This window comes from Gigantopelta aegis, chromosome 3 (genome assembly GCF_016097555.1).
Source record: "Gigantopelta aegis isolate Gae_Host chromosome 3, Gae_host_genome, whole genome shotgun sequence".
Classification (NCBI taxonomy): Eukaryota; Metazoa; Mollusca; class Gastropoda; order Neomphalida; family Peltospiridae; genus Gigantopelta; species Gigantopelta aegis.
The window spans coordinates 65,563,998-65,589,368 of NC_054701.1; positions in this window are offsets into that span (position 1 = coordinate 65,563,998).

The following is a 25,371-nucleotide window of genomic DNA, read 5'->3' on the forward strand; positions in this document are numbered from 1 at the left end:
TTAGTACTCCCATGAGTGACCAATGTGGGAACACTGAACGCTATCGGCAATACCACTGCTCCACGACTGATGTTTCAAACGTTGTGATATGTGGTGTGTAAGTTCGTACCCCCACCCAACACCACCACCACCCACATATTTTCTGCAAATTGGCAAGAGAAGCCTGAACATGTGTCTACTGTTGGGTTCTTCTGACACAAACCCATTAACATGCGTAAACACATACCTAGCTACCTAATTTTCTACCCACCTATCTACTTACATATTTACCTACCTGCATGAATAATACATCCATGCATACAGACAGACACACAGACAGGAAGGCAGACAGACAGATAGTAGACAGGCAAAAAAGAAATCCCCGGAACCACGGATCTTTCATACCAACGAGATCGTGCTTAAATCGTTAATAACTAATCATATTAATTATTAAGACAGCAAGAGACTACAAACAACAAAACGAAAACAGAAAACTCCCCCTGCCTTAATAATTCCCCCAAAATAGCCAACAACCTCCCCCCCCCCCACACACACACACACATACACAAATACACACACACACAGGCGCGCGCGCACTCACACACACACACACACACAAACGCGCGCGCGCGCACACACACACACACACTTTCCTCTTTTTATTTTGACATGGATATTGCAACGCAAAACTAGTTATTTATTTGTTTATTTATTAGTTCTGACCATTAGAACGCGTACAGATAATATTATCGTTGCTGATTGTTAGTAATAATTTATCATGAGGGTGCAGTCAGCCTTTTAGTGAACCTGTTGGGTGTAATTAATATAGATCACTGAACAACAACGACATAAAGAAAACAACGGCAAACCGCTGGAGACCCTGTATTGATGATGATGTCATGATGACGTTGGTGTGTTTTTCTTCTATGGTCGCCTTTATATCCAGATGCTGCTAGGGCAACAACAGACCTACGTTCAACGACCGATGTAGTCATTCGGTTTAATTTCAAGGGAAACAAAAATGTTACTAACGTTTTTCCTGATTGGTCTGACAGAAAGCAATTTACGTTTGAGCTATGGGTTCAGCAATAGAATAACGCAAACATTTTACTCGTTCCCGATGTGGTCTTTTGATTTAACAAAACAACAACAACAACAACCAAGAAGCCACAACCAGTCTAGCTAAAGTTTTCCTTCTCGGTCTGGCTGAACTCAACCTAGGTTTGACTGACGTTTTCCGCTCCTCCTGGCTGAACGTAACATAGATATGCGTTCAGCGAGAGCCAGCAATGCCAACGCTCACAAATTATTTGACTGGTTCCCGATGTGATCATTACGTTTTTACGTAATGCGCAAAAAAAAAACCCAAAACCCAACAAAAAACAGTCTAGATAACATTGTTTCGTTCTCGATCTGGCAGAATACAACACAATACAGCAGCGATTAACGCAAACGTTCGCAAATTATTTAACTAATTCTCGATGAAATCATTCGATTTAACGTGAAACATAAAAAAAAGTCCAGCGATCGTTTTTCCTACTCTCTCTTTCTCTCTGGCTGAAAACAGCTCGGAATGTGCAGCTGCCATTCTGGTCATGTCTCGTCCATCTCTGTCCCCATCTGAATCGAGAGATCATTCTGGGGGTCATCCTCGAGATGACGGCTATTTCGTCTTCAACCGTCAACAATTCCACAAACTACGATAAGTATTCTCTTGTCGCCAGTCTCAACCCATAAGAGCTTCATTAGCCGCCTTTTCCCGTTCTGTGTACAGATGTGTTTCCGCAATAAACGCAAATGGCGGCCACGCAGGATTCGAATTTAGTATCGCTTTGTTCCGCCGGGTTCTGCGAAGAAACAAAACGGCAAGTACATGGATGTCTGGCCGTGACGTATTTTTACATATTGGTTTATCGGAAATATCTGTCATATGACTTCAAACGATCTACTTGCCCACCTGCGGTGTACAAATGTGTACACGTCAAATCTGTATGTGTAAATCGCTGGCACAAGCTACTGTATATTATGTAATCAGTTTTGTATGTGATGTTTAAATATGTTCTATGGATCACTGATTTGAAATAAAAATCTATTATTATTATTATATGACTGCGATTTGTAATTATGATCAAAAAGGTTTCATCATGTTAATATTGTGTTGTCATAAATGCAAATTGTGAAAAGGACTTTTTAATATAAATCATCGTTACTTTTTTTTCTTTAAAGGATATACACTATATTATATCATATAAATACAACGAAAACGGTAACAAATGATCAGAAAAAATCCTAACTATTAATTGTTGCTAAGTTGCAGATGCTTTAAAGGGACAGTCCGTTGTAAAATGTGTCCGACCAATAGAGACTTTTCAATGACGTAACATACAAATGAAGTACATTTTTTTTAAAATTTAAAATATCAGTGTCTGTATTTACAAGGCGTTTGTTGTTTTCCTAATGCTTGTAGTAGCCCAAACCGAATTTTACCTCCCAATAATATCGTACGTACGAAAAAATATATATGAATTAAAGTAAAAACAGAGTGCTACAAACATTAGTATACGACCGCAAACACATTCGATATACAGACACTGGTATTCGAAACAAGAAAAATGTATTTAGTATGAAATAGTAGTCGCCAACAAGGCTGTGCTATCGCAAGCATCTTACAATGGCTGCACACTCGGAACTGTCCCTTTAAAGGAATTCTCCTGAGTTTGTTGCCAGTCTAACATGTTTACGACTAACAAAGCCTTTTAGTCCATGAGCCAGATACCGAAACCCTCCCCCCCCCCCCCCCCCCCACACACACACGGGGATTTTTGGAGACAAGTATTTTTAAATACCTCATTATATATGAATTTAATATCTGCTTGTCTGCAGCAAAAATGTTGGTGGATTAAAAAAAATATCGTCATTTGAATGGGGGTACCATTGCACATTTTGTGTCCCAAAAACACTATATTGAAAAATTAAATGTAGTGATAAAGTTGTCATCCATATACATTTTTAGCAGATATAAGGCCAAAATGAATGATATTCATCCTATACTAGATGTTAATAGTAACAAACCAAATAACAATGCAATATGTGGTATGAATAATGATATACTCATCGGCAAAAGTTAAGCAATGCCTGAAATGAATTATTTTCTATATTTACACATATTTTGGGCTGCTTGAACCTTTTACTATTAAAAATTGCACTGTATTTAATATATTGAGGCAGCATTGTTCAAATATGGTTCAGTATATCTGCCTATACTATACTCAACAAAATTAATTAAGGTCCAATAGATATTTTAGCATTTTCCTTTAAATATGGGGGAAACTACAACTTCTTCTGTCGAAAGTTGTCAGCATTGTGGCATGTTCTTAAACTTAATGACTTAAATACAATTTTGAGGGAACACAATGACAAAAAACATTCTGAACAAATGTGTAACAAATACTTGCCTAATGCTCATTTCAATATTTTCAGTATGTGAAATCCCAGTGTTTTTTGTGTGTATAACCAGTAAAAGTTTACTGAAACAATGTATAGAAGCCATATATAAGACCAAAATATGCTAAAATAATATGACAGTAACAAAGAATTATATTATAATATAACAAAGTTTACTAGCCCTTAATTAATTTTGTTGAGTATACATGTATGTGCATCAATATTATGAATATGTCCCTCTTTACTAAACACCAGTGTTAAAAATTTAAAGCATCAGTTTTGTGTACCTACCATAATTTCTTTTGCATTACATGTACAAGTCATCTATCTCACAGAAGTTCATATTATACTAGTCTGTGTTTGTAATATTTTTAGATTTGCCTTTATATTTACATTGTGCTTAACTTATGCTCAAGTGTATATGATTAGTTTCTACATCAAATATTGTCTAGGAAAGTTTTGACTTCCTTTCATATTCCTTTGCATTTTCATGCAATTAAAGTATATCTGTCATGTTCACAATTTCTGGTATTGTCCTTCTCCGGGCTCTGCTCTGGTTCCCCCATCAGTATGTCCATCAGCTCTCATGGTATCTTATCACTATTTAATCTCTAGTGTGCCTTCTAAAATTTCTCAGCCATATGACAATTTGGTTGGGGAATAGCCTGGTATGCCTGGCATGACTGATACCAAATGACAACTTGGCAATTTGTTCTCTTTATGTGCATTCTCAGAGCATTCTCAGTGAATACATACATGTAGAGTGGAGAAGGCTGATTTATACTCAACTGTAGTTCAATATTATCATCCTTGGTTTGGCAACAAACATTTCCAGATATTTCTCAAGTCATGATGCTTTTGTATGTTATTCGCACCTGCACTCCCATAGAGAAGGTATATGAAATTATCTGCTTCTTAAATATATGAACATCAATTTTTGCTGAACTTCCATGAGCTAACAACATTTCAAGGAAGTCTTGGCGTTGCTTGAGAATATTCAAAACCTCCAGTTTTCCATTCTGCATAAAAGCACTGTTGGTATCATAGCCAGTAATGGCAAGCACAGCTGGAATTGCTAGTTGGTGTCTTCCCTGTATCCTTAATGATGCTGTGCACATCTATAAGATGCCTCTTGTTGCCAAATTGAGTGTATACAAATGTCCGTATCTGGGATGGTGAACTGGCAGCAATGTACAGACATTGAAGTATAATCTTTGTTTCTGCATTTTCTTGTGCACTTTACAACACCCTCAGACATGGTTTGCGTTTGAAACATGTACTTTGTCTCACAAATAGAACCCTCTTCCCAAGAAGCTGAGGGCAGAGTTTTCTGTTTTTTCATTTAAATGGTCTTCTAGTCTCTTAAGACCTTTGTAGGGATTCCTTAGATCAAGTGTGGCTTGGAAGAACCCCTTTCACATGAGAAATTTAGTGCCAAACCACGAATGCTGTTATTATGCTACTGTGGATTAGTTGCAAACCTTCCATCCAGTAGATATTCCCTGAAAATATGCTGTACCAATAGAACAAATTGGAAGAGAGCAAATTGCCATGGTCTCATATGGTATTAGTCATATCACAAAGTCCAGGGTATTCCTCAACCACATAGAAATGGCTGAGAAATGTCCAAAGAAATACTGAAGCTGGATTGGATGGTTTGTGATCTAATAACAAGAGCTGTTGACATATTGAGGGAGGAGCAAGAGCAAAGGCCCAGAGGACAAAATAAGAAATTACAGATATTGTGAACATAATAGACATTATATTCGAGTCAGATGATAAGACTGAAATAGGAAAGAAAGTCAATACTAGATATGCCTGATGACTATATCTGATGTCAATTATATAAACCTAAGCATAAATTAAGCACAATTTAAATACAAATATGTTTTTAAAAATAGTACAAGCTTCTGTGAGATAGATGAATTGTAAATGTTTTAACACACATGCCGAGGAAAGGTACTTATAATTGGTTGGTACTAAGAACAGAGAGACATCTTCATAAATTTGTGAACATAGTATATAAACTCCATATACTTAACCATATTTGAATAATAAAGCCTCAATATGTTATAGAAAAAAGCCAGATCAATTTTTTTTTTAATAATAAAAGCTTCAGGCAATCCTAAGTATGTGTATACATAGAAATGAATACATTTCTGGCATTGCTTACTAGTAACTTATTTTGAGAAGTATATAATTATTCATACCTCATATTATATTGTTTTGCAATTGTTAACATCTACTAAATAGAATAAAAGGAAGGACGTAGAAATAGAAAATTGTAAACTTCACATATACCATATTTGGGTCACATAAAATGATTGAGAATTGGGAATGAAAGTTAGATTTTTATAGTGCTTGATATTTACCTGATGACAATATTCTATGTAGATATCAAATATATACACCAAAACATAAGTTAAGCATAATATATATAGAACTGCAATTCTAAAATATTACAAAAAGCAACAAATGTGTAGCTATTGTAAGATGAACTGTTGTGAGACAGATAAATTGTATATGTAATGAAGACTTGCCTAGAATGGTATGTTAATTCACTTTTTATGTTTGTAAGACTTGTGTGTAATATAAAAATATTCAAAATATCCATGTAAATGGTTTATACAGCATGTACTGCACCATATTTAAGTAATGCTGCCTTCAGATATTAAATACAATACAAAAAATAAAAGGATCAGAATGTTTTAGGTACGGTGTGTATATATACACATGTACATAGAGAATTACGTATATCGGGAACTGTGTAACTACCCCCGGTACTATATCCATACCACATATATTGCATTGCTTTGTGGTTTGTTGTTATGAACATGTAATTTAGCATGAATAGCATTCATAATTTGGTCTTAAACCTGTTCAAAATATGTCTGGATGTTAACTTGAACATTGCCATGCAGTTTTTTCATATACTATGTTTGTAATACTCAGGACATTTCAAATTCATTGACTCACTATGCTTAGTCAGATGCCAAAAATATATAATTTTTTGGTGGAATACATTCATCAGTAACCCAGTTTTAAAGTAAAAGCAGTGATATAGTCCAGAATTATTTTCAAATATTTTCAAAAATTATTTGGAACATTCACCATTATCAGAAATTTGCCCTGTTAAAAATAAATTGGGTGCCTACACTCAAACGTGCCCTACAAGCACACCCACCAACAGATTGCCTGCAGACAAGCTGATTTGAATATGTCTATGGATAGGCTTTAAAGATATACTCATCTTGAAAAATCCAGGGGGAGGGGGGGGCAGGGGGGGGGGTTATAGTGGGCCCACGGTCTATTTCTAATGGCTAGACATAACATCAAATACAAGCAGTGTCTGTATATTCAATATGTTTCTCATGGCCCTTATATTTATAATAAATATAACTGAATTTTTCTTTTCAATAATTTTGAGCGTACGAAAAAAATCTATACTGCAACACAGATATTAGGAACATTAGAAACAGAGTTATATACAAACAATAATATTTTACATAGGAAATTAGCAATACATAGAGATACTATTATTTATCTCACAACGAGTTGTTTTAAAATGTATGTGTTATCAAAAATAATGCATGATGTTCTCACCAACGGGTGTATAAGAATTGGAGGATATTACATGTGGGTTTTTTGTCAAATATGATTTTTATTTCATCGAATAAAGTTTGCAATCATATCTCATGAGTCGCGCTTACGCGACGAGTGTGATATGATTGCAAACTTCACTCGATGAGATATAAATCATATTTGACCAAAAAAAATTATATTTATTATATAGCTTTTGGCAATTTACCTTTATTTTTAAATTGCCAGCAGCAAAATAGTTCCGACTTTCTAACAGTGAAGATAACACTTTCTACAGTGACGATAACACATTTTAGAGTGAAATATTGAACCTTTCACCGAGTGACTGATAACACTTCTATTTCACTGATATTTTAAGATATTTCACTAAATGTTATATAATAAATGTATTTCTTACACACCCGTTGGTGAGAACACCATGTGTTATGATTACACATACTTGTTAACACATGTACGTGTTAACAATTTCAAGACATACGACTGGCTGCTCCTAGGTGATGACCAGGTCACCAATGCCATACGCCCAATAAAAACCAGCACGATGAAAATCGATTAGACTGTGACGTATAGTTAACCTGACAATCATGTGTCTGTGACGCGTAAGTCAGCTACAAGTGCAACGGCTGTAAATAAGGTTTAGTCGAAAAAGATGTTAAAATTTGCTTAAAACCTGGTTTTTGAGGATATGTAAGAAATAGAATAATGCATTCGTGTCCGTTAGATATCATTTATCTTACAACTCGTTGTTTAAAAACGTATCAAACTCGCTTTCTCTCGTTAGATACATTTTAAAACAACTCGTGATATAAATGATATCTAACGGCCAGTCATGTATTATTCTCTATATATTTAATATGTAGTTGTACTCGTTTAAAAGGTTCTGATAGTCAATAACATCTTAGCAATGGCAGAAAATACAGGAGAATCCCTTTAATTAAACATTACAAGGTTGAGTCGATGTCTTACAGACGCATCATTTGATCATTCAGATACTAGTACATTAAGTCAAAATCAAATTTTTGGAATTACATTTTACGAATGCTGATTTATTTATTTTATTAATGTGGTAGAGGGGAGTGACCTAATTGGGCGATGACGCAATTGTCCTCAGTGTTACTTGGAACTGTAGATAGCCCTGGAAACGCCATGAGGTACCTCCTTCGAGGAATACGGTTTCCAAACGAGAATAGGCTATAATTAAGATGCCAATCACCAATTACTTGGGATCGTGTTTGTCTGCTAAAGCTGTCAGTCTTCGCTAATTGCAGACTGGTCGCGAGCCACACTTTTTCAGAATAAACATCTACCGTTGTTAATAATTATGTTACTAACTGGCTACACCATGTAAAATAATTATTATTTTCTTTAGGATTTGGAGACGTATAGTTTAATAAGCAAGTTGATAACCATGTGATATGTATAAAAAGAGTTAAAATGCGCCTGTCAGATCACTGTATTCAAGAAATAGACAAATCGTTGAACAATTCATCAAAATGTAATATTTTAAGACATTTAACAGATACGTTTTGTTTACAGTACTATCTGAGGATATCATTACCTATTTGTTATTTATATGTTATTACAAAATTTCGAGTTTTATCCCACCAATTGCTCATTGAACAAGGAAGATATTGTTGCGACCACAGAAAAAATATTCGTTTGTGTAATCCGGATGACATTGAAGATAAATTTCATATTATTTTAATATATCCATTTTATTTACACATATTATATGTAAAAACAATCCTACTGTTTAAGACCTGTTTTTTAAATTACGTGCAATACAATTACTGTCTGTTCAGAATACAAAAAAAACTTTGTAACCTGGGAAAATATTTAAAATACGCATTACATTTACGATCGCAACATGTATAACTGTCCATCCTCCAAATAAGCCAACACATCCACTTGTTTAAGCCCCGGTCACACTGTTAAGGATCGTCTGGTCGGATCCACGACGGATGAAAACCTCACGGATGACCCCGGATAGTGGTCTATCCGCGGTCCTCTACAGATGCACCACGGTTTAACTAGGGTTTTCGACGGATAAACCAAGGATTATTAAGGATAGGGGTTAGATGACAACAGGGAGCACAACGGGTCGCTACGGATCGCTAAGGATCAGTACAGTTTAGTACGGACCACAACGGATTGTCACGAATGATGCCGGATCGTATCCGTGTCTAACCCGGCGTCCTGATCCTTGACAGTGTGACGGGGCTTGAGGTCGGGGATTACTACGATTAAGTACGGATAAGTACGGTTTAAGTACGGTTTATTATGGATTAGAACGGATTATTACGTTCTTCTACGGATCATTAAGGATGTACTATGGTTGTTCGATACATGATGAATTTTTGGACATGTTCAAAATTTTCACGGACATACAAGTACTACGATTGATCAGGAATTTAATACAGACAGCTACGGACCTCTACGGACCACAACGGATTGTCACGAATGATGCCGGAACGTATCCGTGGCTAACCCGGCGTCCTGATCCTTGACAGTGTGACCGGGGCTTTAACTGTATGAGGTGTGCGACAGCTTTGTTCACCAGCTGTGTACATTATTTTCTTTCTACTTCACAAGTACGTCTAATTACGTATTCCAAACCATCTATTTTGTCCGTTTGCTTTGATCATCTGCTTTGTATGTCTATGCATAACGTCTATTTTTGTGAATCTGTTACACTGTACGTTTGCTATGCTCGTCTGCTTTACTATATTTCATTTCATTGTATGTAACATCTGCGTTCACGCTTACACTTTAAACTACGGTAGTTTCACTAAACTGGTATAACTAAATCGCGTGAACGCGATATTTTCACTATATCTGTACGGATAAAATACTTCGGTATGTGGGTTATGATTATATAATTGTTTATTGAAGTGTCAAATGACAATACACAATGTACATGAATTATGCAATACAGACATAAAATATATTGTCACCTAGCCTAAATAGGCTTGTTAGATACCTAAATCATTTTATTACATGAATCTAAAAATAATGTTACATGATATAAAACTATAGAAAAACGAAATAACAATAGCATATGTATATCATATTAATGCTACTACTACTACTACGGATAAAAATAATATTATAATATGATTTTTTGTGGGTTTTTTTTACAAATACGCTTTAATACAAATTAAGGAAGGAAGGAAGGAAGGAAATGTTTTAGTTAACGACGCACTCAGCACATTTTATTTACGGTTATATGGCGTCGGACATATGGTTAAGGACCACACAGACATTGAGAGAGGAAACCCGCTGTCGCCACTTCATGGGCTACTATTTTCGATTAGCAGCAAGGGATCTTTTATATGCACCATCCCACAGACAGCATAGTACATACCACGGCCTTTGTTACACCAGTTGTGGAGCACTGGCTGGAACGAGAAATAGCCACAAATAAATAAATAAATATGTATTTAATAAAGTTTATGACTGTGTTTTGAGCAATGTGCTCTAGTGGTGTCGTTAAACAAAACATACTTTAAACTTCTGTTTTGAGGGCATGGACGTAGCTCAGTGGTAAAGAGTTCGCCTGATGCGCGGTCGATCTAGGATCGACCCCCGTCGGTGGGCCCATTAGGCTATTTCTCGTTTCAGCAAGTGCACCATGACTGGTATATCAAAGACCGTGGCAAGTGCTATCCGTTCTGTGGGATGGTGCATATAAAATATCCCTTACTACTAATGGAAAAAAATATAGCGGGTTTTCTCTCTAAGATTGTCAAAATTACTTAATGTTTGACATCCAATAGTTAAAAATTAATAAATCAATGTGTTCTAGTGGTGTCGTTAAAGGGACATTCCTGAGTTTGCTGCAATTTTTAAGACGTTATCGACTAACAGAAACTTTTTGATGACTGTAATTACATATTTTTCTGCATAAAATATTAGTGACTGTATATTAAACGTGTTTCTGATCGTTCTAATATTTGTACTAGGTTAAATTTCATTTTATTTTCTAAAAATTATTTTGTTCGTACGTACGAAATTATTTGAAGACAAAATCCATTTTGTGCTTCTTACAAATATTAAGACGACCAGAAGCACATTGTATATACAGACACTGATATTCTAAACAAGAAAATATATTTAATATGTAAGTTTAATCGTAGAAATATTTTATTAGTCGGAAACATCTTACAATGCAGCAAACTCGGGAATGTCCCTTTAACAAAACAACTTTAACTCTGTTTTAATGGCCTGTGATGCACGTTAGCTTTGTACGTCTGCTTCTACCGCCTTCTTGAACGAAGATTAAAAGAATCCTTCCTATGTGTCCATGTGGGACAGGGCTATTCCACCCGAGGGTACATAATTTGTTGTCAGGGACGAGGCTTGCCTGGTCCCTGACATCAAATTATGTACCCGAGGGTGGAATAGCCCTGTCCCACATGGACACGTAATGGAGGATTATATTTCTCCCATCCAGTTGATGAAAAACAAGCATTGTGGGAAAACGTGAAAAACCTACATTTTCAATTTTTTTTTTATCTTACAATAAAATAATAATAGCCATTGAAAATATCGTACCCAAAAATTATTTATACTAAAGTATACTAAAGTATAAACCAAAATGATAGTATAATTTCATTATGACAGCAGGCTTCCTTGTTTTTATGAAACACAAAAAGCATTTCTTGCGTTATTTTGCCGTTTACGTGACGTCACCCAATGTTAATATCAGCTCAAACAAAAGAAGTCACGTGGTCATGCAAGACCGATTTATTCCGCATGGGCTGACGTCATGGAATACGCTTGTCTTGTATGGCTAGGAATGGTAGAAACACACTCTTAGCGTCCTATTCCTGATTCTTCTCCGTACTTGAAAGTTGAGAAATACCAAAAAACTGATGATCACTGAACTTGTAACTAGTTTTAAACAGGAAATCGAACGATTACTTCCGCTGGCTGCCAAGTGCGATTTACAACAACGAAACGTAAACTGTTAAGTTAAAACGAAAAAACAAATCACAGTGTATACATTTTGCTATTAACATAATGACAATAATAACGTATTTTAAGTTAACACAAATATAGAAAGACCGGTGTATTGCAATCTTCATATAAACAAATTGTTGTTAAAGTAGGAATCTTGATAATATGTTTTTTGACTATATAAGCGTTAAGAAGAGATCATTCACTTTAGGGTTGTTGTTTTTTCTTGGGACACACCATTATTCCATTTAAATTAACTTCTTTCATAAATCTAGGTATCTAGGTAACACAAAAATACATCCCGCTATTAGGAAGATGTCAACATGACTTTTATACTGCACTATAACAGTTGGTAAACACTCGCGAGTTTATTAATAAAACTACGGTTGCTTTTAAGTTATGCATATATACACATGTACATATATATATATATATATATATATATGTAATCGACGTTACATATTGGAGTTGAGAGAGTGAAGCTTTAATATATAGGGAACGTATGATGGAAATTCTTTGTGTTTTGTTTTCTTTCTTAACGGCACACCTATTGTTTCCTCGTTACTGTATACCAAACAGGAACTGTGGTATGGTATGGCGCACATAAACAATCCTATTACGACAACAGTTGCTCATAATATGAGGTTAGTTGGTTTCGTATTTCATTTTCTGGGCCAAAAGTTACAGTTAACAGCTATGTGTTCAGGCTACCGAGCGCTCGCGAACAATTTGACTGGTACCATAATGTTTTCTTTTGTTTTTATCAGATCACACTGGTCTAACGTTGGGCGTAAAAACCAGTCTAGCCAGCAACCGCGATCGCTCGCACTCCTGAACAGGCCTCTTGTGTTAGGCATACAGTATACCAGGGTGTCGTTATGTTTTCATTCTCTCACTGTACACGTTTTTGTTTAATGACACGACTAAAGCACATTGGTATAAAGGTTTTAACAATACCACTAGAGCACATTGGATCTTAAACACTTAATAATTATGATATGCAGTCTTCAAGGGAAACGAGCTACATTTTCCCATTAGCAACAAGGGATCTTTTATATGCACTTTCCCATAGACAGGACAGTATATACCACGCCTTTTGAAATACCAGTCGTTGTAAACAAAGGCGAGGCTTTGCTTCTGTTAACGGGTTGTCGTCGTGATTCGTACCTTAAACCATTTAACAGTTTATTAATCACACGAAAACAAGATTGTCGGGCGGAGAGAATTAAGGGTAGGGGCCAAATGGGCTTCAGCCTTTCTTTTGGCGGCGACCCACAAGCGCCCCCCCGCCCCACCCACCCCCCACTCCGCCTTCACAGAATACTGGATCGAACCCTGATTGTTGATCTCATGTAAATACTGTAACTGGTTCAGGTTGCCGTTTTTACAATTATTTATCATTAAATGTTTTTCACCGCACGCTACTCCTTGTTCCATTACGGCACTCCCACGGTGAAAACAAGGTTACTCCCTGGATATCATATTATACTGCTGACAGTTAAACTATAGGTGCGTCTGTAAACCTGGTATGACCGTGGTAACAACGACCATTCAATAAACAGAATCCTGAAGGCAATGAATCAGATATATTCATATAATCATTGTTATATATATCTCGGGGGTACCCAATAAAGCTTATGTAACATTGTAATTCACGTTCAATTACGCCGTTGGTTGCAGGGAAAGGGGTTTGCAATAAAATGATTTTGAATAACGATTTTTCTCTCATACTTCATAGCTTGGTATACTGTATTGAACGGTCATGTTCCTAATCGACAGAACAGAACAGAACAGAACTTTATTACGCTCAGGCCATTACACAACGGCATATGAGGAACATGATATATAAATTGTAGTGACAAGATAGGGTTTACAGGAGAAAATAGTACAATAGTATTAATACAAGGAAGGAAATGGTTTATTTAACGACGCACTCAGCACATTTTATTTACGGTTATATGGCGTCAGACATATGGTTCAGGACCACACAGATATTGAGAGAGGAAACCCGCTGTCGCCATTTCATGGGCTACTCTTTTCGATTAGCAGCAAGGGATCTTTTATATGCACCATCCCACAGACAGGATCGTACATACCACGGCCTTTGTTACACCAGTTGTGGAGCACTGGCTGGAACGAGAAATAGCCCAATACAAATACAATAGAATAATAAAGGCAATAATAAAATACAATTAGAATAAAGTAATGTTATATCACATCATTGTAATTACTACCAAAATGTGCCAATCAGACGCGCACACACACACACACATATATATGTGTACTTGGGTAGTGATAGACATTGTAAATAATTATAGGCCAGGAGTAGTTAGTTTTCTTTTCACAAAAGACTATAAGTGTTATATCTGTAACATATTAGTTCATGGGCAGACGGTCCAGATAACTCGGAACAGCGGGCTTGAATGTTTACCATTAACAACATCATCATCATCATCACCACCACCACCACCACCACCACCACCACCACCACCATCATCCTCATCATCATCACCACCACCATCATCATCATCATCGCCGCCGTTGTCGTCGTCATCATCATCATCGTCATCATTATCATCATGTCATTATACTCATCACCATCATCCAGCTCAGTCGGTAGAGCATTCATCTGAGGTGCTTACATTATTTGGATCGAACCGCCTGAATGGACTCATTCAATGATTGGGGATTTTCTTTTTTTTTCCAACCAGTGTCCCACGACTGGTATATCAAAGACCGTGATATGTGCTGTCCTGCCAGTGGGATCTCTTGCTACTAGGGTTTCCTCCTAGATTATGTATCACAATGTTTGACATCCAATAGCCGATGGTTAATAAATCAATGTGCTGTAGTGAGGTTAACCAAAACAACATTTCCTCTCTATTATCATAACATCATCATCATCATTACGATTGCCTCACAGTCACAATCATCACTGTGTTCAATTAAAGCGAGAGCTTAATGGCGTTGTGGAATGTTCTCTAACCTGTTTTTTTTTTTTTTTTTTTTTTTTTTTTTTTTTTTTTTTTTTTTGCACTTAACCACTTAAATCCTCAGCGGGTGCTCACTATAAAACCTATATACTGAAAGCAGCCCTGTATGTAACCAGCCTAATAGCCCTGGAAGTCACAATTTTCTCACCACGATCCATAAGGGACAATGGAATTATAATTATTTGCATTACAAAAAAAAAAAAATTCATGGAATGATAATTCAGTTGTATGGAGCAGCGTAAACTCCGTATCCACTGGGATCATTTCTTGAACTGGCCCTAATAAGAGTCGCAGACCTTTACAAAATAGTATATCCTGACAAAATTAGCAAGGTATGGAATCTAATTGGATATTTAGTGTCGGTGCAAAGCATTTAAATTGCCACTCGACGAGGGACACGATACATTTCGAACCCTGCCTAAGATGATATCAACAACCACAAGTGTAGGGAAGTATGCAATTAAAGTTCTAAACCAGTCTAATTTAGTTCCGATTTAAAGGCATCAGTGCATGAGACCTTTTTTAATCCACCCTTAGTAAATATATCGTCTGGTGTCAATTTATTTTCTCTAAATATTTTGTAAGTTTTATTTTATGTTGTATGGGCAAACACCTGTCACAATTTTTTTTTTAAACGGCCCTACTAGAGCACATTGATGTATTAGTCATCAGCTACTGGATGTCAAACATTTGGTAATTATGACTCATAGTCATCAAAGGATTCCCGCTACATTTTTTTTCCCATTAGTAGCTAAGGATCTTTTATAATACACTATCCCACAGACAGGATAGCACATGCCACGGCCTTTGATATACCAGTCGTGATACACTGGCTGGAACGAGAAATAGCCCAATCGGCCCACCGACGGGGATCGATCCCAAACCGACCGCGTATCAAGCGAGCGCTGTACCACTGGGCTACTTCCCGTCCCTTTCACAAAGGACACTACAACACCTGGGTTGAGTTTAGTCACACCGAGCAGAAAAAAACGTCCGCTAAACTGGTTTATGCGCTTCACGGTAAACGAAATGGCCACGTCGGGAGCCAATCAAGTAGTTCGCGAAAGTTAGCTATCTGAACTTAGGCCTAGTAAGAGTAAGGATTTATTACACGTGCCTGATTACACGTGCTAAGCTGCTTAGTTACACGTGCCTGGTTACAAGTCCCTTGTTACAAGTGCCTGGTTACACGTGCCTGGTTACAAGTCCCTTGCTACAAGTGCCTGGTTACACGTGCCTGGTTACACGTGCCTGGTTACAAGTACCTGGTTACAAGTGCCTGGTTACTCGTACCTGGTTACACGTGCCTGGTTACAAGTGCCTGGTTACACGTGCTTGGTTACACGTGCCTGGTTACATGTGCTTTGTTACACGTGCCTGGTTACAAGTGCTTGGTTACAAGTGCTTGGTTACAAATGCCTCCTTACACGTACATGGTTTAAACAGGATCATCATATGACCACCTGTTACTTGAGAACACGAAAAAAAAATGCGTTTGGATAATAACATCTTCACACTGAATTTTTAATCTAAGGCTTTTATGTGTCAAATAGTATTATTACGCCATATGTCATTGCACAGCCATTCATTCATTGTCATTGTAACTGCGGGATATCGTGCCCATATCTTTCTCCGGAGAAACCTAACATGATTATTACCGTTATAATTCCTGTAAGAAATCGCTTATGTACCTGTATATTCAATTTGTATTTTAAATTACATTGTATTATTATGTGCCTGTGAGGCTTAAATACAAGAGGTGACTAACCTTTCCGATACTCTAAAGTACTCGTGGCTTTCTGGTACCTATCAATCATTGGTTTCACTAGGTATAATTATATGACCCCTAATATAGTATTCAAGACCCTTTCCATCCGGCCTAGTATATGGTGTGTAAAACAGCTACACAGGCTGCCATTTTCAGTCAGCAGCAAGGACAACAATTTTGTATTTACATTCGAGCTAATATTAACGAAACACATGTATCACTTTGTTCCAACAACTTAACATTCTGTTATCAATTTTGATTATATGTGTGTGTGTGTGTGTGTCTATATATATATAGATAGATAGATACATAGATACATGCACGCACAGGGTCATTATAAAGACCCTATTTCATTATTATTCCAATAAAACAGCAGTAGATGCGACTTTATGAACATCCTTTATTTTATTGTTTAAAGAAAACAAAATCTATCTTAACATTTTGGATCATCCGCCGGATTCATCCAACAATTATTAGCTTTCCTAGTCACTTACTTTCTTTAGTCCCATACTGTATTCCTCAGTTGCTTTACAAGTCCAGCGAAGGTTTAGCACTACAACACTTCAAAGAGACTCTCAATCCAGTGAAATCCTTTCTTGCAGCGTGATCAATAGTAGATGAACTGTACTAAAAAGTTCCCCTAACCTCCAGCCTGCGCTGTTTACACGCCACGGCGAGTCGTGTTTGAAAACCGCCAACATATTTGTACAGAGCTAGCAAAATGCGAGCACGACGTAATATTACGCCGAATCGACGGGTGCAACAAAAACTTTCAGGTTTATATTGAATATGAAGAGCTCACGTTACGCGATCGTCATGAAATGGAGAGCGTCGAGATCGACGGAGGAATTTACATACATACAGTTACGGTTTGGAGTTTTTTTTAACGACAAAACTAGGGCACATTGATTTATTAATCATCGGCTATTGAATGTCAAACATTTGGTTAAGTCATGTCATAAGGTTTTTACGTGCACATTCAGAACAAGCTGTTGTAGCGCACGCCTGTACAAGAAAGAAAGAAAGAAAGAAATGTTTTACTGAACGACGCACTCAACACATTTTATTTACGTTTATATGGCGTCAGACATATGGTTACGGACCACACAGATTTTGAGAGGAAACCCGCTGTCGCCACTTCATGAGCTACTCTTTCCGATTAGCAGCAAGGGATCTTTTATTTGCGCTTCCCACAGGCAGGATAGCACAAACCATGGCCTTTGCTGAACCAGTTATGGATCACTGGTCGGTGCAAGTGGTTTACACCTACCCACTGAGCCTTGCGGACCACTCACTCAGGGTTTGGAGTCGGTATCTGGATTAAAAGTCCCATGCCTCGACTGGGATCCAAACCCAGTACCTACCAGCCTGTAGACCGATGGCCTAACCACTACGCCACCGAGGCCGGCTCACCAGAAAGAAAGAAAGGAATGTTTTATTTAACGACGCACTCAACACATTTTATTTACGGTTATATGGCGTCAGACATATGGTTAAGGACCACACAGATATTGAGGGAGGAAACCCGCTGTCGCCACTTCATGGGCTACTCTTTTCGATTAGCAGCAAGGGATCTTTTATATGCACCATCCCACAGACAGGGTAGTACATACCACGGCCTTTGATATACCAGTCGTGGTGCACTGGCTGAAATGAGAAATAGCCCAATGGGTTCACCGACGGGGATCGATCCCAAACCGACCGCGCATCAGGTGGAAGCTTTACCACTGAGCTACGTCCCGCCCCCGTAGCCATCAGAGAAAACCCGCTACATTTTTTATATGCACTTTCCCACAGACAGGAAAGCACATACCACAACCTTTGACCAGTTGTAGTGCACTGGTTGGAATGAGATAAAACCCAGTCAGTTGAATGAATCCACCGAGGTGGTTCGATCCTGTGACGCAAGCACCTCAAGCGAGGCACTCAACAGACTGAACTAAATCTCGCCCAACATATATACATAGAGATGAGATAGATCTCCGAATGAAAGCTAATCATGCTAGTAACATTATTTGTGACTATTTGTCAGGTAGTTATTTTGCAGACTCTGTGTAACTTAGACCTCGCCGTGAAAATAAAAATGGGCGGAGTGATGATTTGCTTTCCTAATTTATTACCTTATGAAAAAAAGAAAGAAAAAGAAGTTTGTTTTATTTAACGACGCCACTTGAGCAAGGAAATGTTTATTTAATGATGCACTCAACACATTTTATTTACGCTTATATGTCGTCAGACATATGGTTAAGGACCACACAGAAAATTGAGAGAAGAAACCCGCTATTAAGGTTAAGGATCACACAGAAAATTGAGAGAAGAAACCCGATATTAGCATCAATGATCAAGGGATCTTTTATATGCACCATCCCACAGACAGGATAGTACATACCACAACTTTTGTTATACCAGTTGAAGTGCACTGGCTGGAACGAGAAATGGCCCAATGGGGCCGCCGACAGGGATCGATCCTAGACCAACCGTGCATCAAGCGAACGCTTTACCACTGGGTTACGTTCCGCCCCCAGATACCCCACCCCCCCCTCCAAAAAAAAAAAGACTTAAAAAAAGAAGTAAAGTTTGTTTTATTTAAAGACGCCACTAGAGCACATTGATGTGTATCTTACCATCGGCTATTGGACGTCAAACTGACACTGTTTTCTGGGGGGAAACCGCTGTCGCCACATAGGCTACTCTTTTACGACAGGTAGCAAGGGATCTTTTATTTGCGCTTCCCACAGGCAGGATAACACAAACCATGGCCTTTGTTGAACCAGTTATGGATCACTGGTCGGTGCAAGTAGTTTACATCTACCCATTGAGCCTTGCGGAGCACTCACTCAGGGTTTGGAGTCGGTATCTGGATTAAAAATCCCATGCCTCGACTGGGATCCGAACCCAGTACCTACCAGCCTGTAGACCGATGACCTAACCACGACGCCACCGAGGACATTGCGCAGCCATATTAGTACTATATAAATTCATATGTTAAGGGGAGCTGGAAATTACTCTTCTTTACTAGTCACAAAGGAATGATGGGGAGCGAGAGTGATAGCTGTCCTTAAATGGACATATATTAATACATTTCAATATAACCTCTTTTTGACAGAAAGACCCCCTCCAACCCCCCCCCCCCCCCAAACCCCCCCAAACAAAACCCCACAAAAAACATAAAAAACAAAAAACAAAACAAAACAAAAACAACAAAATTTAAAAAAAACAAAAAACATAGACTATTATTATTATTATTTATTTATTTATTTTTATTATATTATTATTATTATTATTATTATTATTATTATTATTAATTAATTAATTAATTAATTTTTTATTATTATTATTATTATTATTATTATTATTATTATTATTATTATTATTATTATTCAAGCTCAGGTCTTGGTTTACTTTGTTTCAACTTCTGACATAGTCCGTGAATATTTAACTCGATAATTATATAATTGTGTATGAAACGAGTGTATTACTTGTTCACTTCACATTTCTATTCACACCCATCGTGTTACTTATTGAGGTGAAGATACTATCTCACAAACAGTCAATGAAAGAAACTTCATAGCCAACTTAGCTAAAAGAATTAAAGAATAAAGAAGAATTTTTTTTTAATTAAGAAAACCCCCCCAACACTTTACACTAGTCAGCCTAATGATCATTTATCTCTTTTTCCCGACAAACACAGACATCAATTCACTTACTGTAACAACATTCGAGTTTCGTCAGGACTGTTAGTGCAATGCACAACAATAATTAATTCATCCTCAAGAGCCATGTGTTGTTTTCTTTTATATTCCTCCCGTGAGGGAAGAACCCCGCTGATAAACAACACGAGTTTTGGCGCTATGTTAAAGCGTGTCGTACACATGTCTTTGTTTTACTAAACCTGTCAAAAAGGCAGTGCTCCCATAACATGTTTGTTTACTTAATAAATGCTTGTTGGTCATAACAATTTATCTTTCGCAGGGATTTTTAATAAATTCACGCCAGAAGCAATATTACTGTCATGTGCGGAACACACGTTGGTACTACCTATTACGAGTTATAAGAAAACAAAAATTCCAAGAAATTTATTCCACTTGAATAAACGGAATACTGCGCGAGACATCCTCCAGAAAGTATATAACTATTTGTTTTACTTGCATTGTAGTACAAGCCATCCGAACAATACATCAACAACATTTGAACAACTGTAAAAATTATCATACACTATATTTTCAGTCAAATGATGAGCTTGAAAACGTATCTTACTTAATGCCTACCTGCATGTAGATAGGTAGGTAGGTTGGTAGGTTAGCAGGTGAGTGTCTAGGTAGGTAGGTGGGTAGGTAGATAGGTCGATCGATCGGTCGGTAGATAGGTAGGTAGGTAGGTAGGTAGGTATTTCAGAGATGAAAGTCTGTTATGAAAATAAATCCGGAAATTTTAATATTGATGATCGGCTATTGAGACTGACCCTAGGGTTAGTGGTTTCACTTTGATCTGAAATGGTGGCCCCATCCATTCAGAATATATACAAAAGCACCAGCCAAAAAAATATCAGACATTTTGGACGGAGAATATTGAACATTTTTTGGAAAACACGAAGCGTTGTCACTGTAAACATAAGACTGCTTTACACCTATGATTACGCTTATGCTTACACCTATATGATAAAACAAATCCATATAAAATAACTCAAATAGCTAAAATCATTTTTAAAAATCATTTACGAACATGGAAAAGTGTTTTTGAAATGCCCTACTCCGAAAATCCCGTTTTACATTAAAAAATAAAATTGCACATGTACGATCAATTGAAGCCAAAATATAGTTTGAATTCTTTTGGCGACCATCATGACCGCCATCTGGAATTGTGGGCTTCCGGTTGAAAATTCAGCATGACAACATTCAATTTTATAATCGTCAGGGGACTGGAAAAAATCCTTAAATGCGGGCATAAACAGTCAGAGATATTCAAGTAAAATTAGCTTGCCTGAAACCTTTTCACCATGTATTTCCATCATTGTATCCCACAATATTAGTTGTAATCCATGTAAAAATGCGCAATGATTCGTTTGCAACCCTATAATAGCCGTTTGGCAGTAATGCTAATATGAATAAATGTTGTTATTCAGATTCGGACATTTTCGGTTAATTCGGGCAAAATCAGCCTCCCCCACCCCATAAAAACCGCTGTTTGAACAAATGTACCGAGATGTCATTATATAAACATTCCATGTCTGGCTAAACAACACATATCGCAGAACTCGCATTTCACTTGTTCATTTTTAGATTTGTACAAAAATCCTCGCAACATTACACACCTGTCAACTCTCACGCATTTGTAACAAATATCACGCTCTCACGCAACGTTACTATAATATCACGTTTTTTTTAAAAATAAAAATATTTTATAATCGTGGTTTATATTTGAGAGCTGAATGGAATTATATACTGATTATGCAGGGTCTCTGAATTCGTTACCTATTAATAATAATAATAATAATAATAATAATAATAATAATAATCACTCGCGGGTTCTACCGATGATCGACTAGTATGGTTTAAATTAACCGTTTTAATTAGTAAAGTGGCACTCGCTCGCTCGATATTTTTTTTTAAGATTTCCATTTTTGACTTATACAAACAACAACAAAAACTTCGCCCTGAACCCGACCAAGAGCCTACAGTCCCTGAACCCCGATTACCAACTTTCTCAAGCCTAAGAATTGCCATAGGTTGACAGCTCTGACATTATTGTGGATACTAGCGAATAATTTACAAATGGAAGCTTTCACACACATATAGACTGATAAACTGGTACACAGATTATCATAAATAGTCTTCGACTGCTATAAACCGTGTCAGTAAAATCGTCTTTAATCAAGAAATATTGCATCGTTTAGGTCTTACAAACCCGCAGTCCACGTTTTCGTTCAAGTTCTACATATATATGCTAAAAGTGTTTTCGTGTGCGACATTTCCAATTTACATGTACATACCATAAATTATGTGGCTTTTATCTACGATATAGAAGTAATATTGACATAGACAAGAGTTTGCCTTTATCGCGTGTTTGTTACTACAACCCCCTGGTTTTATTTCCTTTTGTGGTTCCCGTCATTTCCAGAACACGCATCTATCGGTTTGCGACCGTTCTAGTAATCGGGCCACATGTAATGTATTTAGATTAGAAAACGCGCTTTCTGTCTGGCTACGGTTCTATATACTCGCGGACAAAAGGTCTTCTGCACTAAATAAAAATTGTCTACAACTACACGTAACTAACATTTGTAACTGTTGAAATTCGTGTGGACACGCCATAATTTTGTAACTCAACTCATAATGTTTACCACTGACCAATAAATAAGTGTTAGTTAGTTATTGCTAGTCTAGTGAATGAGGGAGAAATGGGGGGGGGGGAGGGGAGAGAGAGAGAGAGAGAGAGAGAGAGAGAGAGAGAGAGAGAGAGAGAGAGAGAGAGAGAGAGAGAGAGAGAGAGAGAGAGAGAGAGAGAGAGAGAGAGAGAGAGAGAGATATATAGAGAGAGAGAGAGAGAGAGAAATGTTTTATTTAACGACGCACTCAACACATATTATTTACGGTTATATGGCGTCAGACATATGGTTAAGGACCACACATATATTGAGAGAGGAAACCCGCTGTCGCCACTTCATGGGCTACTCTTTTCGATAAGCAGCAAGGGATCTTTTATATGCACCAAAAGTTTGTTTTATTTAACGACGCCGCTAGAGCACATTGATTTTTTTATCTTATCGTCGGCTATTGGACGTCAAACATATGGTCATTCTGACACTGTTTTTAGAGGAAACCCGCTGTCGCCACATAGGCTACCCTTTTTACGACAGGCAGCAAGGGATCTTTTATTTGCGCTTCCCACAGGCAGGATAGCACAAACCATGGCCTTTGTTGAACCAGTTATGGATCACTGGTCGGTGCAAGTGTTTACACCTACCCATTGAGCCTTGCGGAGCACTCACTCAGGGTTTGGAGTCGGTATCTCGATTGAAAATCCCATGCCTCGATTGGGATCCGAACCCAGTACCTACCAGCCTGTAGACCGATGGCCTGCCACGACGCCGGTTTTATATGCACCATCCCACAGACAAGATAGCACATACCACGACCTTTAAAATACCAGTCGTGGTGCACTGGCTGGAACGAGAAATACCCCAATGGGCCCACCAACGGGGATCGATCCCACATCGACCGCGCATCGAGCGAGCGCTGTACCACTGGGCTACGTTCCGCCTCTGAGAGGGAGAGAGACAGAGAGAGGGATATATATATATATATAGAGAGAGAGAGAGAGAGAGAGAGAGAGAGAGAGAGAGAGAGAGAGAGAGAGAGAGAGAGAGAGAGAGAGAGAGAGAGAGAGAGAGGGTGGGAGGGAGTTTGATAGATAAATTGAGATCGCTATTGTCACATAGGCTACTCCTATCAAAAACCAGTAAGAGAAAGAGAACATATTCTCCTGGAGCCGAACTTAAAAGCAGGGTGCCATGGTAACTGATTTACTCATTAGAATTATTAGAAAGGTTACGTGACAAATATAGGCTACACTATTTGTACGTTCTTCATCAGCTAACGTTAGGTCAGAACATGGGTAGGCGGCAATCTGAGATTACGTATTATCTGGAATATTCCGTAAGCATTTTCTTCACATATCAGGGACTTTAATTTTCGGCTACCAGTTATGGGATTTTTATTTAAACTGAATCGGTTCACCAAGAGATTCGAACCTACGACCCCTCAGACGAGACTCTCCGCTGAACTATTTCTTGCTCTGTGCCAAAGAGTACGCATCCATCAGTACCGGCAGCGGGTTTCCTCTCTCATTATAATCTGTGTGGTCCACAATGATATGTTCAACACCATATAACAGTAATTAAAATATGATGAGTGTGTCGTTAAATAAAAACCTTCCTTCCTTCCATCAGTGGCGAGTTCAGAAGGCAGAGCGCTCGCGAACATTTAGACTGGTACCATCGTCTTCTATCATATCACATTCATTTAATGTTAGGCGTAACAACCAGTCTAGCGAGTGACTGCGATCTCTCGAAATTCTGAACATGCCTCAGGTAATAGCAATCTGATTTATCTAGGCATATACTTAGATACAATGTTCAGTCTTGTGCGCTATAACGGTAACCACGGGAAGACAAATGAGTAGATAGTATACGGTCGTGCCAGAAACAACAACATAACACAGACGTTAACACTCCACAGACCAAGCGGCACGGTTACCTATATACATGTATTTGACACAGAGTTTTAAAAAAAGGAGCGAAAAGATTTCTTTTCTTTCTTTGATAACAAAGAAGATTATATGTATGCGCATGTGTGTTGTGTGTGTGCATGCGTGCGTGTGCGTGCGTTCGTGTGTGAGAGTATGTGTATGTTTCTGTGAGTGCGTGTGCTTGTGTGTGTGTGTGAGTGTGAATGTGTGAGAGCTTGTATGTGTATGTTTTGTGTGTGTGTGTGTGTGTGTGTGTGTGAGTGTGAGTGTGTGAGTGCTTGTATGTGTATGTTTTGTGCGTGTGCGTGTGTGTGTGTGTGTGTGTCTGAGACTGCACATGTGTGAGTGTACGTGTGTGTGTATGTGTCTGTATGTTTCTCT